The 23,586-nt window shown below is 47.7% G+C and overlaps 1 long non-coding RNA gene across 2 annotated transcripts; it reads right to left on the reverse strand.

Annotated features, from left to right (window-relative positions):
• Window positions 1–13,669: 13,669 nt before the first annotated feature.
• Window positions 13,670–23,302, reverse strand: LOC123111173 (uncharacterized). 2 transcript variants are annotated; one of them, XR_006454233.1, is made up of 5 exons: window positions 22,600–23,302; window positions 21,794–22,155; window positions 15,010–16,345; window positions 14,686–14,907; window positions 13,670–14,255 (listed from the first exon to the last, which is right to left on the reverse strand). It is a non-coding gene; the product is annotated as an uncharacterized lncRNA (long non-coding RNA). The 2 variants fall into 2 exon arrangements; XR_006454231.1 differs by having other exon boundaries at window positions 14,686–16,345.
• Between the last annotated feature and the right edge of the window lie 284 nt (window positions 23,303–23,586).

Genomic DNA, 23,586 nt, shown 5'->3' on the forward strand with positions numbered 1-23,586 from the left:
GTTGTTGAGCCCATTGACAACATCCTTGTCTCCTTCATGATTTTGTTGAACATTAAGCTAGTGTTGGAAACTTTTGAAAGCATTTGTTCCATGCTAGTTCATGAAGCATATGTTTGGATGAAGGTAGTGACTTCCTTTAATTCATGTGCATCTGATGCAAGTTGCCGCCGTGGATTCGAGAAAGTCAATGTTGCTTTCTTTGGAATCATTCCAAATCAGTCATGCACACGTGCGAAGAATGCTGTGGTTTGAAGACTTGCAACCTTCAATCTATATGTATCCCTAGCACACCAAGCCACTGGTTGATTTGTTCAAGGAGAAGGAGTTCCTTCATAAGAGCTAATCCGGACTTATGTAAGGACTTCGATACCCTCGTTGATGGTTCCCCCTCCTGAACTCGGTAGTGTTTTATTATAAGACTACCACGTGGTCATGCTTGTCTGGGACAACGTGTTCACATGTTTGTAGCAGAACCAGCTCATGTTTTGGAGCTTGCTATCGTAGTTCATCTCCCGAGAATCCCGCAACGTCATCTCGTCGATTTGTGTTGCAAACTTTCATTTTTCTTCCTAAGACTCGATGAGCCTGGAATATCCTAACACCAACCAGAGCTGAATCTCAGGCAGATATGATGGTTGGAACATTTCCCTAAGAACTATAATATTGGTCTCTCGATAACCGGTAAGGTGGATGTCGTGGCCAACACACCCATCCGGTAGACCTATTATTATAGTATCTTGTTTGAGGAAGTTGGCCACCCCCCCCCTAGGGATTTCGTAGGGTTTACCTCCCTAGTTGTTCCTTATGGATTCTTGTGTTCCCGAAGTCCGACCCTTTACTTGATGTTCTAGATATCAAACCATATCTATGAATGGGTTACACTAGCACATCAAGGAGAACATTAGAAGCGGAGTGCTAAATGTCTCTCGGTCGATCATCCAGATTTTATTTCCTTGGCCCCGCCAAGGGTGAAATCTGAGAAGGTGTTATCTTCCTTTGCATCTGCATCCTCCATCACCATTCATCATGGTAGTAAGTTGTGTTATCGGACCCTTGACACGGATGTTGGTAAAACCTTGATGATTATGGAATTGCTCAAGTTCTTGAGAGCACGCACCAGCGTTAGGTGTTATCGCCGGCACTAACCGGGATTGCTCCTAGTCCCTTCGGTTATGCTATAACCACTCCAACAGTGAATTCACTCTCTATTGTTGGGTTCTTCCCCAGTTACCAGAATCGTTCCCAGCATTTGCATTTTGTTCCCAGCTTGCACCACCAATGTCCCTTCCATTTCCGGTGATAAGTAAATTCATCCATTGCGTTGTCTTCAACAAGGTAATCCACATCATCCAAGTCCGAGTATGCCATTCTACTGACCCCCTCCAAACGATCGCTCGAGAATTGCCTTAGGCTGGTTTAAAGAGTTTCAATGATCTTTGAATCAAAAGTAATTCTTTTTGCCACTTAAGGGGATATCTCTAGAGTCACCTTCCCTAAGGTGTATCGTTATGGTATCATGGCAACTCAACTCCTCGCTATGTTGACAATCGTTTACCACCTTCTTAAGCGTGAAATTATGGTCTACCTAGTGAACCTTCGTCATCTGCTTCACTCCATTCCTATGGATGTGTATCTCGTGTCTCAACTCGAGAGATGGTTCTATGTCTCATTCCGTGAGTTAATCCTGAGTTGTTCGACCTTCGAGAAGATCGACCCTTCTAGAGTCTCCTTCCCTCCAGGCCATGTTGGCAGGATTTCTCAGAGCAAGACGACAAGGCAAAGATGGTGTTCAAATCAACGTTCATTTGAAGTGCAACCTGGATCGTGAAGATTGTACTAGTTTCCGCTTCCCCTTCATCCTACCCTACGCTTGAATCTCGAGACGAGATTCTTGTTTAGTGGGGGTGAGTTGTCACATCCCTAGCTTCTGGTAATGCACTAGGCTAGACCTCATGTGAGCATCATGTTTAAATTCAAATGAAATTGAATTGAGGAATTTTCAAAGCCTCAGAAGACCTCTAAAAATAACCAACATTTAAATTTCATCAAATGAGTCCAAGAAAATGTTCCTGTTATTCCATGGAAATATTGGTGAGAGGTAAAATTTAAACCAATATTTTTGGAGTCACAGAGATATTTATTTTGGCCATTTGATTTAATCCAATAACTGTTTGCTTTGGATTTATATTTAATATATATTAAATATGACTCCAAATAATTCTGGAAGTTTGTGAGTGGCTTTGTATATATTTTAGTAAGCCACATAATAAACTACAGAATTTATTAAAATGGTTTAGTATTTTACTAAACTAAAACAAAACAGAACAAAATAGAAAACAGAACAGAAAAAAATAAAAGGAGTAGAACTTACCTGGACCTACCTGCCCAGCCCAGCCGGCCCAGCACTGTGCTGGCCCGTGCCAGCCAGCTGCTTCCCCTTGCCAGAGCAGGCAGGGAGGTGAGCATGGCGCGCCCGAGCTCGCCACGCACCACCCAGCCTCTCTGCATCGCCCTGGTCGCCGTTGCGCCGCGTGGATCGTCTTCTGGTCGTCGCCCCGACCTCGCCGACACCCCATTCGCCCCCCCTACGCCTCTCCTCGCCCGTTCCCCGCCATGGCCGAAGCCTCCATGGACACGCTACCGTAACCCCGCACCCACAGCCACTGCCCCACCTCTCCGACGTGATCCCGAGCTCCGCCCCGACGTCGTCGTCCTCCCCATCGAGTCACGCGGCGCCAGAAGCTCTGCTGCATCTCCAACGCCACCGTTTCCGACCTCGGGTGCCGGTGATCCCCGCCGTCGATTCGCCGGACCCCGTGCCTCCCCTGCCTCGCCAGCAGCACCAGAAGAACCGCGGTGAGCCGCTGCATCGTTTCCCCCATGCCTCGTTGTCTAATTCGCCCCCTAGCCGCATCAACCACCGGAGCCGAGAGCTCTTCGCCGCCGGCCATGTCGCCGCCGTAGCCACGGTTGCCTAGAACTGCAACCGAGCACGCAGCCGTGCTCAGTGCACCCCCAGGAGGCCATAGCACCCATCCGCACCCTCTGCTGCGCTCCCTAACGCCGACTCCGAGCTCACCCGAGCTTCGGCCGCCGCCTCGCTCGCCGTCGGCACCGATTCCGGCCGCCCCGAGCGCAACTGACTCCACCAGGAGCTTCGGCTCGTCCCCAGCTCCTCCTAGATGCCTCCGCGGCCCATTTGGTCGCCGGAGTGGCCAAAACCACTCTCGCCGCCGCGCTAATGGTCGCCGCCGGCCAGAACTCCGGCGGGCTGACGTGGCTTAGTTAATTAGTCACTAACCCCCCACCTACTGACGCTGACAAGTGGGCCCCAGGGCTTAGTCAAAGCTAACCAGCCCGGGTCAACGCGGGATTAGTCCCTGTGTCACTGACGTGTGGACCCCACACGTCAGGTTTGACCCGGGGCAGCCCTGTTGACTTGCTGATGCAAGCATGACGCAGTGCTGATGTCATAACTCATTTTCTGGATTTAACTTAATTCTGAAATTCCAGAAAATTGTAAAAACTTCTAAAAATCATAGAAATTCAACCGTAACTCCAAATTAAATAATTTATATATGAAAAATTATCAGAAAAATTCAAGGAATCCATCTGTACCATTTTCATGCATGCTAGAACAACTTATAGCTGCTGTTTAGCACAAATCATATAAAGGGCATTTAAATAATCACATATGGAGTTTGAATTTGAATCTTGTATTCAAACCAACTTCATTTAATCTGTTGCTAGTTGCATTAGCTCAAAACACATTCATTTTGCCATGTCATGATCATGCATCATATTGTGCATTGCATTGATTGTGTTCCTTCTGTGTTGCCGGTATTTGTCCCCTCTCGATAGACGTGATACCGATGATGTGATCGTTGACACTGATGAAGACTCAATGTTATCTTCAGAAGTGCCAGGCAAGCAAAACCCCCTTGTTCATTCCGATACAATCCTACTCTCTCGCTCCTGCTCTCTTTTACTGCATTAGGACAACACCGATTCAACTGTTACATGCTGCGGTAGTTGAACCCCTTTATCCTTGCATGACCTGTCATTGCCACAGTAAATAGATGAAACCCACTAGCATGAGTAGGAGTTGTTTGAGCCCTGTTGTGCCTACTCATTCATGCTTGTTTGTCATGCCTGCTACTGCTTAGAGTTGAGTCAGGTCTGATTCATCGGGGATGAATCAGAGGCGTGTGAACATGTCCTACTGTGTGTGAGCTAAGTGTGTGAACACGATTTGGTAAAGGTAGCGGTGAGAGGCCATGTAGGAGTACATGGTGGGTTGTCTCATTGTAGCCGTCCTCAGGAACTGAGTTCTGTGTTTGTGATCCATGATTCAGTTACTACCATACATTGGGCCCTGAAATATGACCCCGCTCGACTTCTTATTCACCCTTGTCCTCTGTCCAGGAGTTGCAAGTAGTTTCTGGTGTTTGTAGCTTACTGGAGGCCGTGGACAGCGCTGACCGTAGGGGTGGGCTGTGATGCGGTAGGTACGTGGCACGGTGTACCGGATGCCCGTTTGGTATCTCGGGAACCCTGTTCACATCGTTTGGGGCTGTGAGCGAAACTCCGGCCGGATCTCCTCATGGATGGAACCCGAATAGGCGATAAACCTGGACTAGAGACTTGAGTGTTTAGGTAGGTCGTGGTCTACACCCACGTCGGCTTTCGCTTGAAGTCTGCCGAGCACATGTCGTGTGCAGACGCTAAGTGGTGGAAACATGTATGAAGAAGTACACCCCTGCAGGGTTAACATCATCTATTCGAATAGCCGTGTCCGCGGAAAAGGACTTCTGGGTTGCTTATATCAGTTCATAGACAAGTGAAAGTGGATACTTTAAAATGCGCAAGATAAGCGTGAGTGCTATGGATGGCGTTCTCGTAGGGAGACGGGAGCGGATCCATAGTGGTGTATTGATATGGTGAATATGTGGACTCGTGTGCGCCACCTCAAAAGAGTTACTTGCAGTCGTAGTTTAGGATAGCCACCGAGTCAAAGCTGGCTTGCTGCAGTTAAACCCCACCATCCCCTTGTTGAAAATGATGCATATGTAGTTAGTTCTGATGTAAGTCTTGCTGGGTACATTTGTACTCACGTTTGCCTATTTTATGTTTTTGCAGAGAGACTTCAGTCTCACTAGTAGTTCCACGTGGACTTCGACGTTTAGCTTGTTACCTCAGCTACGATCTTGTGCCCTCGGCAGGATCTGATAGATAGTCAGGCTTCTCAGCCTTTTTCATTTATAGATGTCTGTACCCAGACATGATAGCTTCCGCTTGTGCTTTGACTTGTATGCTCTGAATGTTGGGTCATGAGACCCCTGTTTGTAATATCTCGCTCCTCGGAGCCTATTGAATAAATTACTTGAGTCGTAGAGTCATGTTGTGATGCCATGTTGTGTTTGCACATATCGAGCATATTGTGTGTATGTTATTGAAATGCTTGGTATGTGTGGGATCTGACTATCTAGTTGTTTATCTTTAGTAGCCTCTCTTATCGGGAAATGTCTCCTAGTGTTTCCACCGAGCCATGGTAGCTTGCTACTGCTCCGGAACACTTAGGCTGGCCGGCATGTGTCCTTCTTCGTTCCTGTGTCTGTCCCTTCGGGGAAATGTCACGCGATGAATACCGGAGTCCTGTTAGCCCGCTACAGCCCGGTTCACCGGAGTCCTGCTAGCCCAGTGCTACAGCCTGGATTCACTCGCTGATGACCGACACGTTCGATGCTGGGTCATGGATGCCTGTCCCTGTAAGTCTGTGCCACTTTGGGTTTACGACTAGCCATGTCAGCCCGGGCTCCTTATCATATGGATGCTAGCGACACTGTCATATACGTGTGCCAAAAGGCGCAAATGGTCCCGGGCTAAGGTAAGGCGACACCCGTGGGAATACCGTGCGTGAGGCCGCAAAGTGATATGAGGTGTTACATGCTAGATCGATGTGGCATTGAGTCGGGGTCCTGACACCCAGTCAACCAATCCTACCTGCAACAGCGCTACGGGCCAGATTCGGCGATCTAAGGAGACTTCATGATGATGTGCTGCGGGTAGAGAAAGGCCTCATCGCCTCGAAAGATCCTGGATACCCACTCTACGTGGTTAATGTTCCGCGGCAAATGTCGTACGTTGACTGCTTCCCCGCGGATAAGTTCTTCCTCCGATTCGATTACATATTCGACATGTTTCACGTGAAGAAGCTGGATTTTACGTTTGTCCGCCTTTATGCCTTGCACATGAACTACATCATCGGGGTTGAGCAGATACCTCATATCTGTGTCGCTGACCCGTACTACATGCACGAGGGCTTCTTGGGATTCTGCTCAAAGCACGGTGAATACGCGATGGATTACATCGTCAGTTTCATGCTCGCCAATAAGGACAAGGAGGCGATTCTCGTGCCTTATCATCCCGTGTAAGTCATCCGCGCTGCTATCCTTCCTTCGATTTCAATCATTCATTTGCACGGTGGAGGCTAATTAATTTGAGGTGTACTTATTTTGCGCAGCGGCGGGCGCGCCGTCCTCATCATCCTCTACCCCCGATTCTCCCACGCTCTTTACTTGGACTCATCGAAGAACATTCACAAAACGGATTACACCCACATCAAGGATGTTCTCGACAGTGCTATGTTTTACTACCAAGCAAGGGGTGGAGAGGTCAGGGACAAGAAGAGAAGGGGCGGCAGGGTTGCCTTCAGCCATAAGACCGACTTCTGCTGCATCCAGCAACCGAACGATTCTCTTAATGATGGATTCTATGTCCTACACCACATGCTAGAGTACAAACGGGATCACCATAACCTTCGCATGTCACCTAGATCCGGCGATGCCCATATTCTGCAATGGGCAAAGGACATAGGAGATATCGAGGATCATCGACTTCGAGATGAGTTCGATAACATCCAACGCGAACTTGCCCAAATCATCATGAAGGAGGTCGTCGGAAAAACAGGGATGTTCTACGGAGAAGGACAAATGTCGCGGGAAGACGTCCGAACATGGATAGCCTCTCAGCGTCTCGACATGAAGCCTTTCACTAAGCTCGAGGACTATCTCCCTGACATGGATGGATGGCACGACATGGTGGAGTGATTGTCGATATATGACAATGTGTCCGTTTAGTCCATACTTTTTGTATGACAAAACTTTGAGTTATGCACGGTGAAACTTTATTTGTGATGTAATTAAACCGTCCTCCTCCTCGACTAGCGAAAATCACTCTAGTTAGGGTATTTTGGGTACGATGAACTTTGTTATTTATGCTTATGATATGTTGTTTCTATTTTTGCCAAGTATGTCTCTTTCTGTTGCTCAACTATATATGTTGCATATCATCGACTCATGTGACGATGCAGGTGCATAGATCATAGATGGCAAAGAAGTGCTACGCCAGGAGTATATATACGATGAGTGGCCGGAGTGTCAGGCCCAGGTGTACCGGTTTCCGGTTTCCGAGCGACAGACAGTAGTTAGTTTAGGTTCATGCTAATGCGAGAGAGGGATACGAACTCATGTACTCAAAGTGACAGCTCTTCTCGCGTATATCATTGTTTAGATGGATGACGATGTATTTGCAAGTAATCGAGACTTGTATCGCTATTTTCGAGATGATGACGAGAGACCATTTTGTGTTGGATGATGATTATGATGATGACATGATTTGATGAGACTAATTGTATGTATATGCTATAATTACATTTGTATGTGTATGTTATACTAAAGATTATTGTATAAAGCCTATTCAAATACAAAATAAATATGTGGGGAAAAAAACTAATAAAACTAGTAGTAGCGAGGGGGGGGGGAATTTAGCAGTAGCGCCGCCTTACCAGTAGCGCCTCCTTGTAAAAAGCGCTGCAGATAATATCAGAATGCCCTTTCCTAAAGAGCGCTACAGCTATTCATGTATAGCAGTAGCGTGGGACAACAGGCGCTACTGCTATAAGTTAGTTGTAGCACCTTATTAGTAGTGCCGGTCCCCGCGCTACTGAGAGGCCTAAAACCCGCGCTGCTGAGAGGCCTAAAACCCGCGCTGCTGCTAGGCTTTTCCCTAGTAGTGTCATAATGGTGGCCGTCGGGATGATGAAGATGGCCACCGGTGATGATTACTCCCTCTGGAAGGGTGCCGGAACATGGTCCAGATTGGTTTTTCGTGGCTACAGAGGCTTGCGGCAGCGGAACTTCCGATCTAGGGTTATTTCTGGGGGTTTCTGTATTTATAGGATTTTTTTGGCGTCTGTCTCACGCTGAGATGGGCCTCAAGGGGCCCTGGTGCCTAGTGGGCAGCAGCCCCCTTCTAGTGTTCTTTGCTCCAATATTCTTCATTTGTTCCATAAAAAATCTCCAAAAAGTTTCGTCCAATTCTAAAAACTTTTATTTCTGCACAAAAAAACAACACCACGGTAGTTCTGCTGAAAACAGCGTCAATCCAGGTTAGTTCCATTCAAATCATACAAAACCATATACAATTGTTGTAAACATGTCATGAATACTTCATAAATTATAGATACGTTGGAGACGTATTAGTGTCCCTTGGTGATGGACCCCAATACCATGGTGATGGCACTAAGGCGTCCCGCACCAAGTAGGCACGTTGACGAACTACTAGGCCCAATCGGACGGCTAAGAGCGCGCCAGGCAGGCACCACCGTGAGGCGGGCACGCATCGGTTGACATGGAAGGCACTCGCGAGTGAGGATCTTTGGCTAGGGAGAGACGACATCCCCAAGCAGCTTGATCCCCATTTCGGCCAGCACAGGCCCGCCTTCAGCAATCGCACAAACGTAAGAAATCACCAGTAAAGTAAACCGCACCATGCCCTCCAAGACAGGGATTACAGAGATGACCACAAATCACATCCTTTACACATGAATCAACAACACAACTTAAATATATTCAGCAAGAAACAACATGATAACCAACATGATGAGAGTCGCGGGCAGGAGGCCCCCCTCGCATGCCCTCTCACACCAAGTCCTTCAGTGCTTCCACAAGCACCCTCTACATCGACACTTGCGGGCGAGAGGTCGACTGCTCATCGTGACGAGCGGACGGACATACCGTTGGGTAGATACCCACAGATGGTCCGACCCTCTTCCCCCACGATAGAGGTTGTGCAACCAGTCGGGCACGTGGCAGGAACCACTGTCCAGGCCGGGAGGACGACAACGGAGGTGATTGCCTTTGGTGGGATCCTGGACCCGACGTCCGGCGACAGCCACTAGGTCCGGGCACAACCGGATGCCGACGACTTGCAGTTGGGGTGAGCTATGTGGGCCGCCAAGCTTCATGATATCAAGCAACTACAGGTATGTCAGTTAATAAGAGTTGTTCATTATTGCATTTTTCGGAAAAAGTTATTATTCATAATGCGGGCAACTTAGGGATATCTCTAGGTTCTCACGAGAAGGAAATAACAAAATTAGTTAACGACTTGTTAGACTTAGAAGCTGAGAGGACATTGGAAATGATCGGTAATATTGCGGCGGTGAGGCCCATGAATGATGATGAGATCAACAATCTGGGGATCACAACACTTGAGAGTTTGTATGCCGGCCGCTGGCATGATGCTGGCATGAACTTTGGGCAACGGCATGGCCGCTAGCATGATATACGGTCGCGGGCCTTTTTCAAATTTATGCGCGGACATGAAATGGATCGCTGGTGTTGGACGCACTGCCGATCCAAATCAAAAAAAGAACGGACGCCGAGTGAGCGGCCGATCCAACCGGACAAAAGTGCCGTATGTTTGGGTCAGCGTGTTGGAGGTGCTCTAAACATGCAACAAGTGAAAGCTGCAAACTAAAGCTCAGTGTTGACAGGGCATGAAACAAGAACAATATAATACTTTTATTGTTCCCGAACCTCAGCCAAATGGCGCAGCTACTTGTCTGGTGCGCTAGTTCACTTAGGTTATGTTCCCATTAAAGGATGCTTGAAGGCCATGTGCCCATGTGCAAGGTTAGATTAAATAACACACTATTTTGCAGCCTACAATAGGAAAAGGTCCTCTAGCTCGTTCTGTGTTTGTTTCCACTTTAATTATAGCCTAGCAGCTTTGTTATTTTGGTTCTTGTTCTGCCTTTGCCAGTTTAGCATATTTAAAAACAGTAAACAAAGAAAGAGAGGTGTGTGAGCTGCTTTCCCTTTCCTGTTTCCTTTGTGTATATTTACAGGAAGCCTGCAAAAACGTTTTGTGTTAAGAATGCCCACTTTCTGCGGTTAATTACAATACACTACTACCACCAACTCTCTTTAATCAAAGCCTTATCGGTAATCGCCTCTATTTTAAACCTTGGGAGACGAGTTTTGGCTCCTTGTGAGTAATCTTGAAGCAAGTACAGCTATCCTTTGATCCTTACTCCATATCTGTCGGTATCTTTGACAAGTTAATAGTGTTTACTTTTCCTATTTTCTTAGATCTGCAGACAGTGGAGTCTTCAAGAGATTTATGCTGTGGTTTATGGGTTTTTAAGTTTTAACAACACAACATACGATAACTGAAGAGTTCAGAGTAGAAAGAATGCTGTTCCGAGTGTGTCTATCTGTTTAATTATTGAGATTATGAAAAACAATGCTGTTCTCAGTGCATTCTGTTTTTCAAAGTTCTTCGGGTTACTAAATTACCTTCTGCAATATAACCCACTTCTTCAGATTTGCATGTTTTTCTAATCTGTTAATTTCCGGGACCTTTAACCTCCCAGAGGCTTTGGTTTACTGCGAAATCCTAATACATCGGCAATCAGATGTTACTGTATAAAGGATGGTATGTTGCTTCTACTCCCTTGGTTCACGATTATAAGATGTTTTAACTTTTTTCTAAATTTAATGTGTATAGATACGTTTTAGTGTGTTCGTTCATTCATTTCAGTTTGTAGGTAGATATTGAAATATCCATAACATCTTAATATTGAATTGAGGGAGTATGTTTTAAAGCCATATACTGCCTTTTTGCTTTTTTTGTTAACAAACTAGCTTCAGGTTTGTAATGTTTCAGTTTATTTAGCGACGGTTCCGTGAAGACTGGCTGTTATATTTGGTCTGAAAATTTATAACATTTTCTGGAGGTGGCTCCGTTTTCCTCCAAAAGAAATGTATACAAGCGCAACTATCCTTCGCCTTGGAAACAAGAAAGTTTCATTGTGTACAGCAGATCATGCAATAAATCAAAAATGCCACACATGTGTTCCTATCGTTTTAGGGCATCTTCAATAGACTGTATGTAGCCTTGTTGGTAAAGTGTCCATGTCATCAACCAACAAGCTATGCCGAAAAAGGGTTTCCCCCGCTTTGTATACAAAGCAACCAACCGAGCCATACAAGGTCACAGTCACGCCCAAAAGAAAACGGCAGAGAAAGAGCAAAAGAAACAAATGCCGACAACGGCGGATCAAGAAAAAAATGAAGAAGCCTCGCGATCGCTGCACCCACCGGGATCTCCCACTGGGCTCCTAGTCTCCGAAGCGCTGGCACCTATCAACACCTTCAAGAAGGATCACGATGATGACGACGCTGTCGCCAAGGGTTTCCCCCGGTACACGACGGGTGAGAGGAAGGGTAGCCCCGACGCCCTCCCGAAAGGTCAGGTGGCACCCACAAGCGCCACCGCACCTGTGTCGGCCAAGCCGGCAGGGGTTTCCCCCGATCCCAACCCGCACGTCGGGCGCTCCGGAGCCAGCCACCAAACCAACCACCACCCAACGCCAACACGGTCAGGAGGCCCCCACGCCGTCTCACCACGGCAACGCGGGGTGAGGACAATACGACAAAGACTCAGAGCCGGGACTAGGGCATCAGCACCGTTGGCACGCGGGAGGGCCCCAGCTCCACCGTCCGTGACGGTAGCCGTTCGGACGCAATAGCAGGAGCACACCAGGCCCGTGGGCCCACAGGCCCGGCCGAGCCCTCGTGGGCTCGTAAAGCTCCCGCCTTCGCGCTGCTGCCGGCACGCCGTCGGCGCCGCCGCCCCGTATCAGAGCCGCTCCTCCTCCTCAACGCGCCGCAGACAACGAGGCCAAGGTGGGGAGCCAACCCGCTAGGACCGAGATGGGGCCCGCCGGGCCCAGATCTGGGCCGGGGGCGCGACGACGGCCACCCAGCACCACCACGCCGCCCTGCCGCCAAGGAGCGGCGCCGACACCACGCCTGCCGCCGGCCGCCACCGCAGGGCCGTCGGACCGCAGCAAAGCCGAGCAGCACCGCCGCCGCCTCCCAGCCCCGGGAAGGGAGCGCGCACGCGCGGGGACGAGAAGGCCCGCCGCCGGCGGCACCACCCGGGCCAGCGTCGGGGGCACCCGCCGCCGGCGGCGGGGGGAGAGACGGGGGAAGGGGGGGCCGAGGAAGAGGAGCTCGAGCTCCGCCCCGGCCACCTCCCGGGAGGCGGCGCGAGGCGGACAGGAAGGGGGAGGGGGGAGGGGCGGAAGGGGGCGGAGGGGGCGCTAGGCCGACGGCCGGCGGCGGCGGGAGCGGAGGACGGGGGAAACCCTAGTCGTCGGGTGTGCTTCCCTTCCTTGTACCGATTGGCTCTTCTACCAGCAACCAACAAGCTATCATACAACTAATCCAATAGGTTGTATCTAAGCTATCCAATAGATGATGAGAAAATAAATGTGATTGCTCTCTATTTCACCTTGGAGCTTGTGCAAAGTTTGTTGGTTATTCTACATATAAGTTTGCTCTCTTTCCACATTTATTACATGCCACATCATCACTATGTCTTAGAGCAAGTACAATAGAGCTGAGTCAGCGGGCTATAAGGAATAAACTAGTATATTTCTGCTTAGTTGGAGGAAAGATAAGATGAAAGAGAAGGTAAGCGGGCTCTTCGTGAAGAGCCAGCTCTAGCACGTGCTCCTAGGCACTTTGTGAGAATCAAAGGTGGGCCACATAATAAAAAAGTAGTACACTCTTTTGATCTACTATTATACATGTAGGCTATAAAATGGGTTGTAGATGACATGGCACTAGCTATAATATTAACCATGCTCTTAGGTGGCAAATTTACCAACATCTATCTTACAAATGTCCTTATGTCTGTAGTAGTCTCTCTTCAATGTGGCATTGAATGGTTTGGAGGGATATGCAGCAGCATACTATACTACTCCACCGTTGGACTTTTTTAAATCGGACCTATTTATATTAGTTTTATAGTAAATGTGCCCGTGCGTTGCAACGGGAGAAACAAAATAATTTTACAATGTGAGAAAAAAACACTTGATTTTACAACTTCATATATATCTTTGTTTAATTACTCCTCTGGTCTGGGTAGAAGAAAGGCTGAGAAGCTTGCTACAGGCCCACACCTAACACAACCAAACCTTGCAGCCCACACCTGACACGACCAAACCAATTCCTAGCAACGCAGATCCACCGCAGCCTCTCACCCGGCAACGTTGATGCCGCCTTGTGGTTGTGGTGCACCAGTGGATTGGTTTGCAGCCTCTCACCCGGCAACGTTGATGCCGCCTTGTGGTGCACCAGTGGATTGGTGTTTGCGCTTGTTACTTTAATTTGTAAAACCAGGTATGCGATGTTTTCGACTTGTTGACAACCGACTTGTAGGTGCTTGACATGAACTCGTCATGCCTTATACATTCATGATATTATAATTAGTCTAGTGTATAACTGGACATGAATATCAGAAATATACAAACTAAGGGAAATACTTGTCCTGCTAGGTGACCATATTGAAAAATATTAGACTTTACAACTCGTCATGCTTTAAACTGTGATGTGCACAACAAGACCACAATCCAACTCATAACCACCACTGAATCCAACATAACCAGGTGAAACAAACTGATAGGATTCAGTGTTCAGATGCCAACTCCTACCAACATATTCACAAGCATTGTAGATTCTAGAGCACATAGATCGCAGAGTCCCCTGTTTATTCCTTCTTCTCCTACCCAAAAAAAAGATGACGGTGCTTAGTTCTACGGGGTCAGCAGTATGGAGCCCGGCGTCTTCTGGGCCTTGAGGTTAGTGTGAGCGCGGGACGCCTTCGGCAGCGGGTGGGTGTGCTTCACACGGATGTGCAGCACCCCATAGACCACATTGGAAACAACTCGCCGGCTGCCTCAAGCAACTCGTTGCAGGTGCCCGTGTAGTGCATCATGCTCGGCCTCGTCAGGAACAACGACTTGGATGCCAGGTCGCCCATGGAGATCGGGTCGGGCGAGGCTGAGGACTGCCGAACGACACCAGGAAAACGCAGGACGCCAAGCACTCTAATGATGCCTGCGTAAAATTGATTGGGTATCATTCCTCATATCAGTACTATAATGTCCATATGTAGACACACGCAATGAATAATGATGACCACTCGCTGCAACCAAAACACCAGATAAGATAGTGTCTATTTAAATCTATGAAAACGTGGGTTACTTAGTTAAAAGTCGATTATGCCACAATGTGAAGGGAAGCATAAACCGATTCTTAACCACAAGTACTACGAAGAGACAAATTAGATTTTTTGTTGGCATGATTGCAAGCTGACCACATCTTGGTATTAAGAATTTTGTAATTATCAATTTTACAAAGTAGGATCGAATTATGTACTTAATCAATCAAAGTTTCAAAATAAGACCTATTATAAGAATCTTACCTTGTATGTATCCTAACTTTAGGACATCAGTATGTCAGACAGCAGGAACAAAACAAAATGTACCTTAAATATGTGGCGAACCAGCATATGGGCAGTCACCCCCTTGAGCATGATAGCAGCCACTGTGTGATCAATCAAAGGCGTGACGGGAACCAACATTGGCTGGAATAATCTGCTCTTCAGCATAAGAGCCCATCGGCTTGCCTGTATACGCGACGACATCCCCAACTTTCCTGCCAGTCAGCCCGGGCCCTACAACGATCACCACACCAACAACTTCCATATCTGTTGGTGGAACAGATCAGACAATAATCTAACAGAAACACTGATAACGACGGTGCAAAGCACAACCCACAAACCACAAACCAATCGATAGAAGCAAACAACCTGATGCCATATAGTGTCACAGGATAACACAACAGAACACCAATTCTTCTTTGAGCAATAAAATAAATTGGAACATCTGGTCTTATGTTCAGTGAGCAATGATCTCCGCAATGATCTCGAGAGTTATGCTTCTGGGCATTTAAAAGAGCAGACAACCAAACTTATGGCGTATGTATCAACTGAAATGTTTGTGCGTGGTTTGAGACATCTTTGAACCGGTAACTGAGACAATGTTGGCTTGGTTGGCAACTGGCCCAGGATAGATACAGTTTCTTCGGTTTCATCTGCAACAGCAAGCTATCATCCATCGATCTAGTGAAATAATTGCAAGGTGTCTCATACATACTGTATAAACAAGGGATCTATTTAAATCAATTGGGCTAAGTACAAAGTACTTTTACGAACTAAAAGCTGCACTTATATGGATAATATGACTGTATTAGGAGAATAAAGATGTTGACAATGAACTATGGTGAAAAACAATGACATCAAAACAACTTTTTTTTCCCGCTAGATCCATAACAGTAGAAAAGCATCCAATTGATTGTATCATTACTTCAATGAACTAACTGGGAAGTAGTATTACTTTAGAGCTACATATATTCAAGATGAAAGCATGTACACCAAACATTTTTGTGACCAAAACCAATAAAGCGTCAACATTTCGCGGATCCATAGACATAAGAACATAGTGGACTGATACCCCCACACCTAATACTTTCATCCCCTTTAGTGTGCCATTTGCAAGATATCCAGTAAAAGGATTATAAAGAGAGCTTAGCCATTCCACCTCTAGACAGTACAATCATCTTAAGCATAAGCTTAATAACTGAACTGCAAGAGTAAACACGACACTCATGATAACAGATGAAATTGTCAACCTACTTGCCTCACGGTGTACCGTGTACACCAAAAGCCAGAGTTGGTGAGTGAATAAAACCTGCGGGCAGCTATGATCAGTGTCACTAAATAAATAGTCCAAATATTTGTCGCAGGTCAAAGTGGTGTCCGAAACCTTTGAGAATATAGAACGGCAAGATACAGGTGCATGATACATCTAGGAAGAATTCGCCTTCAGTGTGGCACCCAGGAAGAACTCAAAATAAAAGATGCACGTTTATGGGCAATATGACTATATTAGGAAAATAAAGATGTAGGCACTGAACTTGGAGAAAAACTATTATCAGTAAATATCAAGCACTATTTGTGCGGACAAATACGGTGGAATCCTGTACAACAAACCATGTTTGACTCAAATCAAGTGCTTGGGTGTATCACTCTTGCATCTTTTCACTCTCCTTCTGCTCAAACATTAGCCTTACATATTCTCTCCATCCTAAATAAACAAAATTAGGAAATAGTTAGTCACTAACAATATTCAGAAAATTGACCGTAAAACAATCATGTTGATATGAAAAACTCAAAATTGGACTGTAAGCCCATAATACGCGTAGACTGGTCAGCGCCTGCCATTGACGCTTCTTTCTTGGCATCGCTGGGCAGAAGCCCGTCTCGCTCGACCCACTGGTGCCCTTAGACATCGGCATCACATCTCGCCATGTCCCGCCTGGCATCTATATCCTCCCCTCTCACTCTGTCCTTGACGAGATTTTCATCTCCCTTGATGTGTCGTGACCCAGTTCCTCAACTCTGACCAAATTCATGGCAATAGGCTACATAGCGACGTGCTTTGTGCAAAAAAAGTAGGAATATGAGGGAAGGTGTATAGACAGGTGCAGGGAGTAGCTCGCAGAGGGCGTTCATGTCCAACTTGAGAAATTAGTTTTTAAATGTGCGGATGCAGTGACATGTGTGCACGTGGGGTGGTGTGCTCATTGTCATGGAATTGACCATCTTTCGACACATTGTGAACTGGACACCATGGCCATCATAGGCGAGGGTAGAAAGAAGGATGTTGTCCTTTTCTCATGGATCAGTGGCAAAATGTAACGCCCAGATAATTAAGCTACAGTAACCTCTACTAATGATGCCACGTCACCACGATTACTGTTGTTAATCCCGCGATGGTTCAATCCTGTTCGAATTTAAATTTCAAAATCAAGTTAAACGGTAAAAGTTTCCAAATGTCTAAAATAAAATGTTCATCATGTGGCAAATTTTCATTTGTTAATATTCGCGGTGAACCAACAGTTTTTTCTTTTTTGAAAGTGGTTTGATGCCCTAATCTAAATGAAACAAAAGCATAAAGGTTAAATAAAAATAAAACAAAAAGAACCCCCCCCCCCCCCACGCTGGACCAACCAGCCCAGCTTCCCTCTAGGCCGGCCCAGCCCATCCCAAGCCGGCCCACTCAACTGGATAACCTCCCCCTCACCCCGAAACCCTACCCACGATTCCCCACTCCTCCCCACGATCCCTCCCACTCACCCTCTCGCTCCCCATTCCCTTCCCCCGATCCAGTTCTGGATCGGGCTGAGCCGCGACGCGCCCCACCGCCACAGCGACCCTGCCTCCCTGACGACGCCCGCCGCCGCCAGACCTCCACCCCGTCGAATGCCGCCCCCTGCCTCCTCCTAGGCGCCCTCCCACTCGACTGGATCGGGGAGGGGCCAGATCCCGCGCCGCCCCAACGCGCCTCGACGCCGGCGCCCATCCCCTGCGTCTTCGCCCGTCATCGCTGGACTGCCGCCGCCTCGTCCTCTCCCTCGTCGGACCTCCTCGAACCTCCCCGAGCCGTCTGCCTAGACCCCACGCTCCCGCGGTGAGCTTCTGTGCCGAACGCGCCGTCCCTTGTCCCCCTTTCGACCTCGTCGACCTAGTCACCGCCGCCCCCGCCCGCGGTCAGCACGCTCCGGACCGCGCCCGTTGCGCGCTCACCGCGCCTCTCTCCCCGTCGCTCGCGTCCCGCTACCGTCCTGCCGCTCGCGTCACCCACCCGTGGTGGCCTCGCCCACCGTCCTCACCCCGCAGCCATGGCCTCGCCCCTGTGCCCGCGCAGGCACACATCCGCCCTGGCCTCGCCTTTTCCCCCTCGTTGCGCTGTCCCGGCCGGCCGGCTGTGAGCCGTGGCAACCGGCCCTCCTGCGCGCGCCCCGGGTGCAGGCGCCAGCACCTGGGGCCGCCCCACTTTGCGCGCCCGGTACCCACCCGCTAAGGCCCTTGGCCACTGCCAGTTGGGGCCCAGTCCCCCCTGGTTAAAAAAAAGATGTTAAAAAAGGAAATTAAAATAAATAAGTTGTAATTAATTAACTAATTAACTTAATTAATCCTGTTAAATAACCTAATTAACTTATTAACTAATTAAATTGTTAATTAGTGTTAGTCAATGACAACCGGGACCCACGAGCTAGTTTGACCAGTCAAACAGACTGTTGACTGATGACATCTTGCTGATGTCGTGCTGGCACAGTAATGGCTTTTATCTACTTAATTTAATTCTGTTAATTCTAAAAATGTTTTAAAACTTTGAAAATTAATATAAAATAATCCGTAGCTCGGATGAAAATACTTTGTACATAAAGTTGCTCAGAACGACAAGGCGAATCCGAATACGCAGCCCGTTCGTCTGCCACACATGCCTAGCATAGCGAACATGCAACTTTCCTTCTCTGCTTCGTTTGTCCGAAAATGCCTAACTCCGGGAAAACATTCCTGGATGTTATCCCCCTTCGCCGGTAACATGTAGCACCGCGTTAGAACACGTCTAGCTCTGCCTGTTGTCTTGTTATGCTATGTTTGCGTGTATTTACTGTTTCTTCCCCCTCTTCTCTCCGGTAGACCTCGAGACCGCTGCTGATGCCGCTGTGATCGACTACGTCGACGACGTCCCTCCTCGTCTGAGCAGCCAGGCAAGCCCCCCCTTTGATCATCTCGATATCGCCCATTCTATACTCTCATGCTTGCACTAGATTTTGCTACTGTTATTGTTTGTTCCTATTCTGATGCATAGCCTGCTTTTGTACCTGCTATTGTTACCTACCTGCTTATCCTAAACTGCTTAGTATAGGTTGGCTAGTGATCCGTCAGTGACCCCCACTTGTCCTTGTTGCCCCTGCTTCATCATCGACACCTCGATCGACGTGATCGACGACCATAGTCCGACACCTCACATCACATCACGCCCCTTTTGTTGCTCGACTCTGCAGAGCTACTATCGAGTGCCGAGGGTGATCCCTCATAACGCACTCCTGATGATAATTCTGTAGTGTAGCTATTCGGTCGTGGTCATCGAGGGTGATTTCCTCTTTCACCATTCCCGATACGGCTCTGTCGTTCAACACCTCAAGTGTGAACCTCGAGGGTGGTCCCTCTTACGTTCACCTTGATGATCATATTGAGTGGAATCCACTGTGGGTGATTCCTCGGGTTTTCCCCTTGATGTCTGGACACACAGTTACCTTGACTTTACTGGAGACCATTGTGAAAGCCGGGCGGGCCCGGAGAGCACCCGTGCAATGTGACAGTGGCGGCTGGCTGTTTAGCGGTATCACCCGGGAGGGGGTGATAGCTCCGGACTTGTCCCGACAGCCGTCACTCCTTTTAATAATGCACTAACAGGTTTGGGTATTTGTTCTGAGTTGGCCTTTGGCCTTTACGCACTAACCACCACGCGAGAATAGTTATGGGCCTCGACGTCGCAGTATCAGCCGAAGCTTTGTCAGACGTCCAGTTCAGCAGTGCGGCACGGTCGGATTGTGCTGGCCATCCGAGGCGGTGCTGGTATCCACCCTGCTCGCAACGACCCGGAGTGCTGCAGGCGATGGGCCCAAGACCCCGGAGTGCTTAGGATGTAGACCGGCGGGGACCTCTCTGCTGAGCCTAGGTAGGGCTGCGACGTGTTGATCTTCCGAGGGCGGGCATTGACCCCAGAAAGGTGTGTCCGGCCAGAGTGATCGAGCGTGTTGGGTAACGTGGTGCACCCCTACAGGGAAGATCTTTATTCGAATACCGTGTCCTCGGTAATGGACGTTCAGACTTGTATCCTGATCTTATACAACTAGAAATGGATACTTGATATGTGATGGATATGTGGCTCCGGGATTGCTTTCTCGCAGGGAGTCGAGGAAGGATCTCTGGGCATTAATGTTACAACATGCCTGTTAATTATAAACTGCTATTCTTTACTCTTCTACATGATGCAAGATGCTCGGAGCTGCGTGAAGATGCTAGTCTTCGATAGGCTAGGCCTTCCCCCCTTATTCTGGCATTCTGTAGTTCAGTCCACAGATACAGCCCTTCCATTTGATACCAATGCATACTTAGTATAGATCTGATCTTGCGAGTACTTTGGATGAGTACTCATGGTTGCTTTGCTCCCCCCTTTTCCCCTTTCTTCCTTCTTTCTGGTTGTTGCAACCAGATGGTGGATCCCTGGAGCTGGATGCCACCGCTGACGGATTCTGCTACGTGGAGACCGCCGACGACCAGGAGTAGTTAGGAGGTCCCAGATAGGAGGCCTTGCCTCTTCGATCGTGTTGATTTTGTGCTAGCCTTCTTAAGGCATCCCTGTTTAACTTATGTCTGTACTCAGATATTGTTGCTTCCGCTGACTCTTGTGTATCGAGCTTTTGTATTCGAGCCCTCGAGGCCCCTGGCTTGTAATATAAAGCTTGTATTATTTTGATTTGTGTCTAGAGTTGTGTTGTGATATCTTCCCGTGAGTCCCTGATCTTGATCGTACACATTTGCGTGTATGATTAGTGTACGGTCGAGTCAGGGGCGTCACACAAAATCTGTGAGAGATGTTCAGCTAGACTGTTAAGAAGGGCTGAATTGGCTTATTTCAGTGAATTTGAACATTCTATGGGATGACACTCATGGAATAATCACTGCCCATTAGGTTGTTACTGTGTGGTTGTTTGCTCGTGTGCTCATATTCAGTAATTTAGATTTACAAAATAGTCTATGTAAACTTGTCCTGTAATTTAAGTGTTCAAGGAAGTGACTGAGGATTTCTGTTGTCAATATCTTTAGATGGTTTTCACGTGGGTTCGACTTCTACTATGTATATGAAAGTGCATTTGTTTCTTATGTCTTGTGCTCTTTCTTCTTTGGAGGGTCACGAACATGGCTTTCTTCGCCGAGGACGTCCATCGTTTAGCAACAAAAAGCTATCTTCCATCATATTCCTACTTTGGAGATTACATATTCAACAGTCTTGGGTCACGCTTCTTTATTATTTATACTATATAAAAATATCTAATCCTTTTTCTTATTCTTTATTATTGTGTGGGTCATATATGATAAGTTGATCTCTTCTGCTGCAGCGCAAGTGTGGCTGGATAGACATACAGTAATCTCATGTCTGGCTAACATTTTTATTTTTTGCAAGGACAATGAATTTTGGAGTTTCAGCTAAAAACTTCCATCGAAACTGTGGAGTGAACGACTCTAGGAGTCGATGAATAATGCCCATAAGCTAGGCAACAAATAGAAATGGTAAAATGAATATAGAATAGTATCAGCATGGTTGGTCATCAATAGGATAGTAGTTTGCTCATATAGTAGAAGAAAAGGTAACAAAACATCACCAATTGGTATCAAAGAAAAACAAATAGGGCCGATTAGATGAAACATGAGACGAGATTTAGAGCATTTGGTTCCAAAGCAAGCCACATTTGTGAAACAATCATAGTAGTGAGAATTCAAATTAAAAGACTATAACAGAATGATGAGAGAAAGCACTTATAAGGAATCTGGCAACCCCAAAGAGGAACAAGTCCCTTGTAAAGCCTGACATTATTAACCAATAAATTAGAGTGCATAGGATTAGGGTAAGTAAAGCAAATCATGAAGTTGTTAAGACGGCTGGAGATTTACTTACCCAGCAGCACCCTCAGCTTTGATGAACTTGGGAAGCCCATCACTCAACCCACGAGCAAATCCAGGCTGTGTCTGCACACGGACCTTGACAGCTTCAAAGGGGCACAGAGCGATATCAGCAATTACCTCAGCAGAAGCTGGCCCTGCAAGGTAAATTAGGGTCTTGTACTTCACGGCATTCTCAGGCCCAGCCATATCTGAGTAGGTCTTCTTAAAGAACTCGTAGAACCCAAACTTGCAAGCCCCCTGAGCACTGTAACCAAGCAAGGTAGGCACCCATCCCCTGAAAAATCCCCTAGCTCATTGCTCCTTTAATAGAACACCAAATCAAGATGAGATGCTCTTGTATTTCGCGAGGTCAATCTGAAACAATTGATAGAAATGTGTTAGGTCCAAAATACTTACTTCAAACCTATCAACACTTCACCAGTTGCAGCTTAGAATGTCCAAGATGGAGAACAAACACATAGCAGTACATCTCAAATTCCACTATTCTCAACCAAGAAGAAACCCTTTTCTTAGAAATCAGACTACATCTCATGAATAAATCACACCCATCCCAATTATCCATTTATATAGATCATATGCATCAGCTAATCAACCCATATGAACTGCTTGCTTGTTTTATTTTATACAGAAGCTAAGGAACCCGGAACAAAAGCACAGTATCATTGCAGGGAGTTCTATGCCCCAGAAGCAACACAAGAACCAGACACATAGCATGAAGAACCATCACCTGCAGGTGTATTTCTCACGCACGCACATAGAAAGAACCATCAGATGCAGGTAAATACAGCAAGCACGTACACATGAAAAGCAAGCATGCCACAGGCACATCAATTTCGAGGAGAAGAGAAGGCCCGCCCTTGGAGAGCTTCGTCGTCCTGTAGGGAGCAGCCGACCCCATTTAACCTCGTCGTGGATCTGGTCATGGCCATGGCAGCTCGACGTGGATTTCGTCATTGCCTTGGCCTCCCGTCCCACCTTCCTTCTCATCTCTCCACGCTGGAACCGGCGCATCTACCCCAGATCGGGCAAGCCCACGCCGACCCACACCAACAGGAGATCGTCGCCGGGGTGTTAGCTCGTGGTGTTGCTGTCCCAAATTGGGGAGGTGGAGGAGGAGCGGCTGCTGCTCCAGTTCGGCGACGGGAGGGGGAAAGAAAGGAGTGTCCAGTGTGAGGGTGCTCCACGGCAGGAGGGTTGCTAGGGAAGGGAGGCCGGCGTGGTGGGAGAAGGCAGCAAGCGGGGATGGAGACGCGCCGGCGAAGCCTTGCCCGAAACTCTAGCCATGGGGGTGGGGTTGCGAACGGACGATAGAGGCCGGGAGCGGAGAATCTGGCCGAAGGGGAGGGAGGCGTGGAGCGTGGGGAGCTCGGTTACGCGCTGCACGGCGCTGGAGCTCGCCGGAAGCGGCCGGCGTGGGCGGCGGCGGCGGCAAGGACTTCCTGGGCGAGAGGGAGGCGAGCGCGAGACCGTGCGTGTGTGGTTGTGTTTTTTTTCTTTACAAATCTGCTCGGACCGCATGTTGAATACTCCAAACGCTAGGGTGTTTTGTGCAAAAATAAAACGTTTTCTCAGATATCCACTTAAGATAGGACTGCAGGTTGAATTCTCATAAACAGATGGACTTTTCTGCAAAATCACTAAGACGTACGACCAGAAGCAATAGCTGGTTTATTAGTAGGTAAAGATAAAGATGACTACGAGGGTATGGAGCTTTTTACAGTTACATCGCATCATGGATTTGAGTGCCCTATTTTAGTTTCCACTTTGAATAAACTTCCCAGAAGG

This window comes from Triticum aestivum, chromosome 5B (assembly GCF_018294505.1).
Source record: "Triticum aestivum cultivar Chinese Spring chromosome 5B, IWGSC CS RefSeq v2.1, whole genome shotgun sequence".
Lineage (NCBI taxonomy): Eukaryota > Viridiplantae > Streptophyta > Magnoliopsida > Poales > Poaceae > Triticum > Triticum aestivum.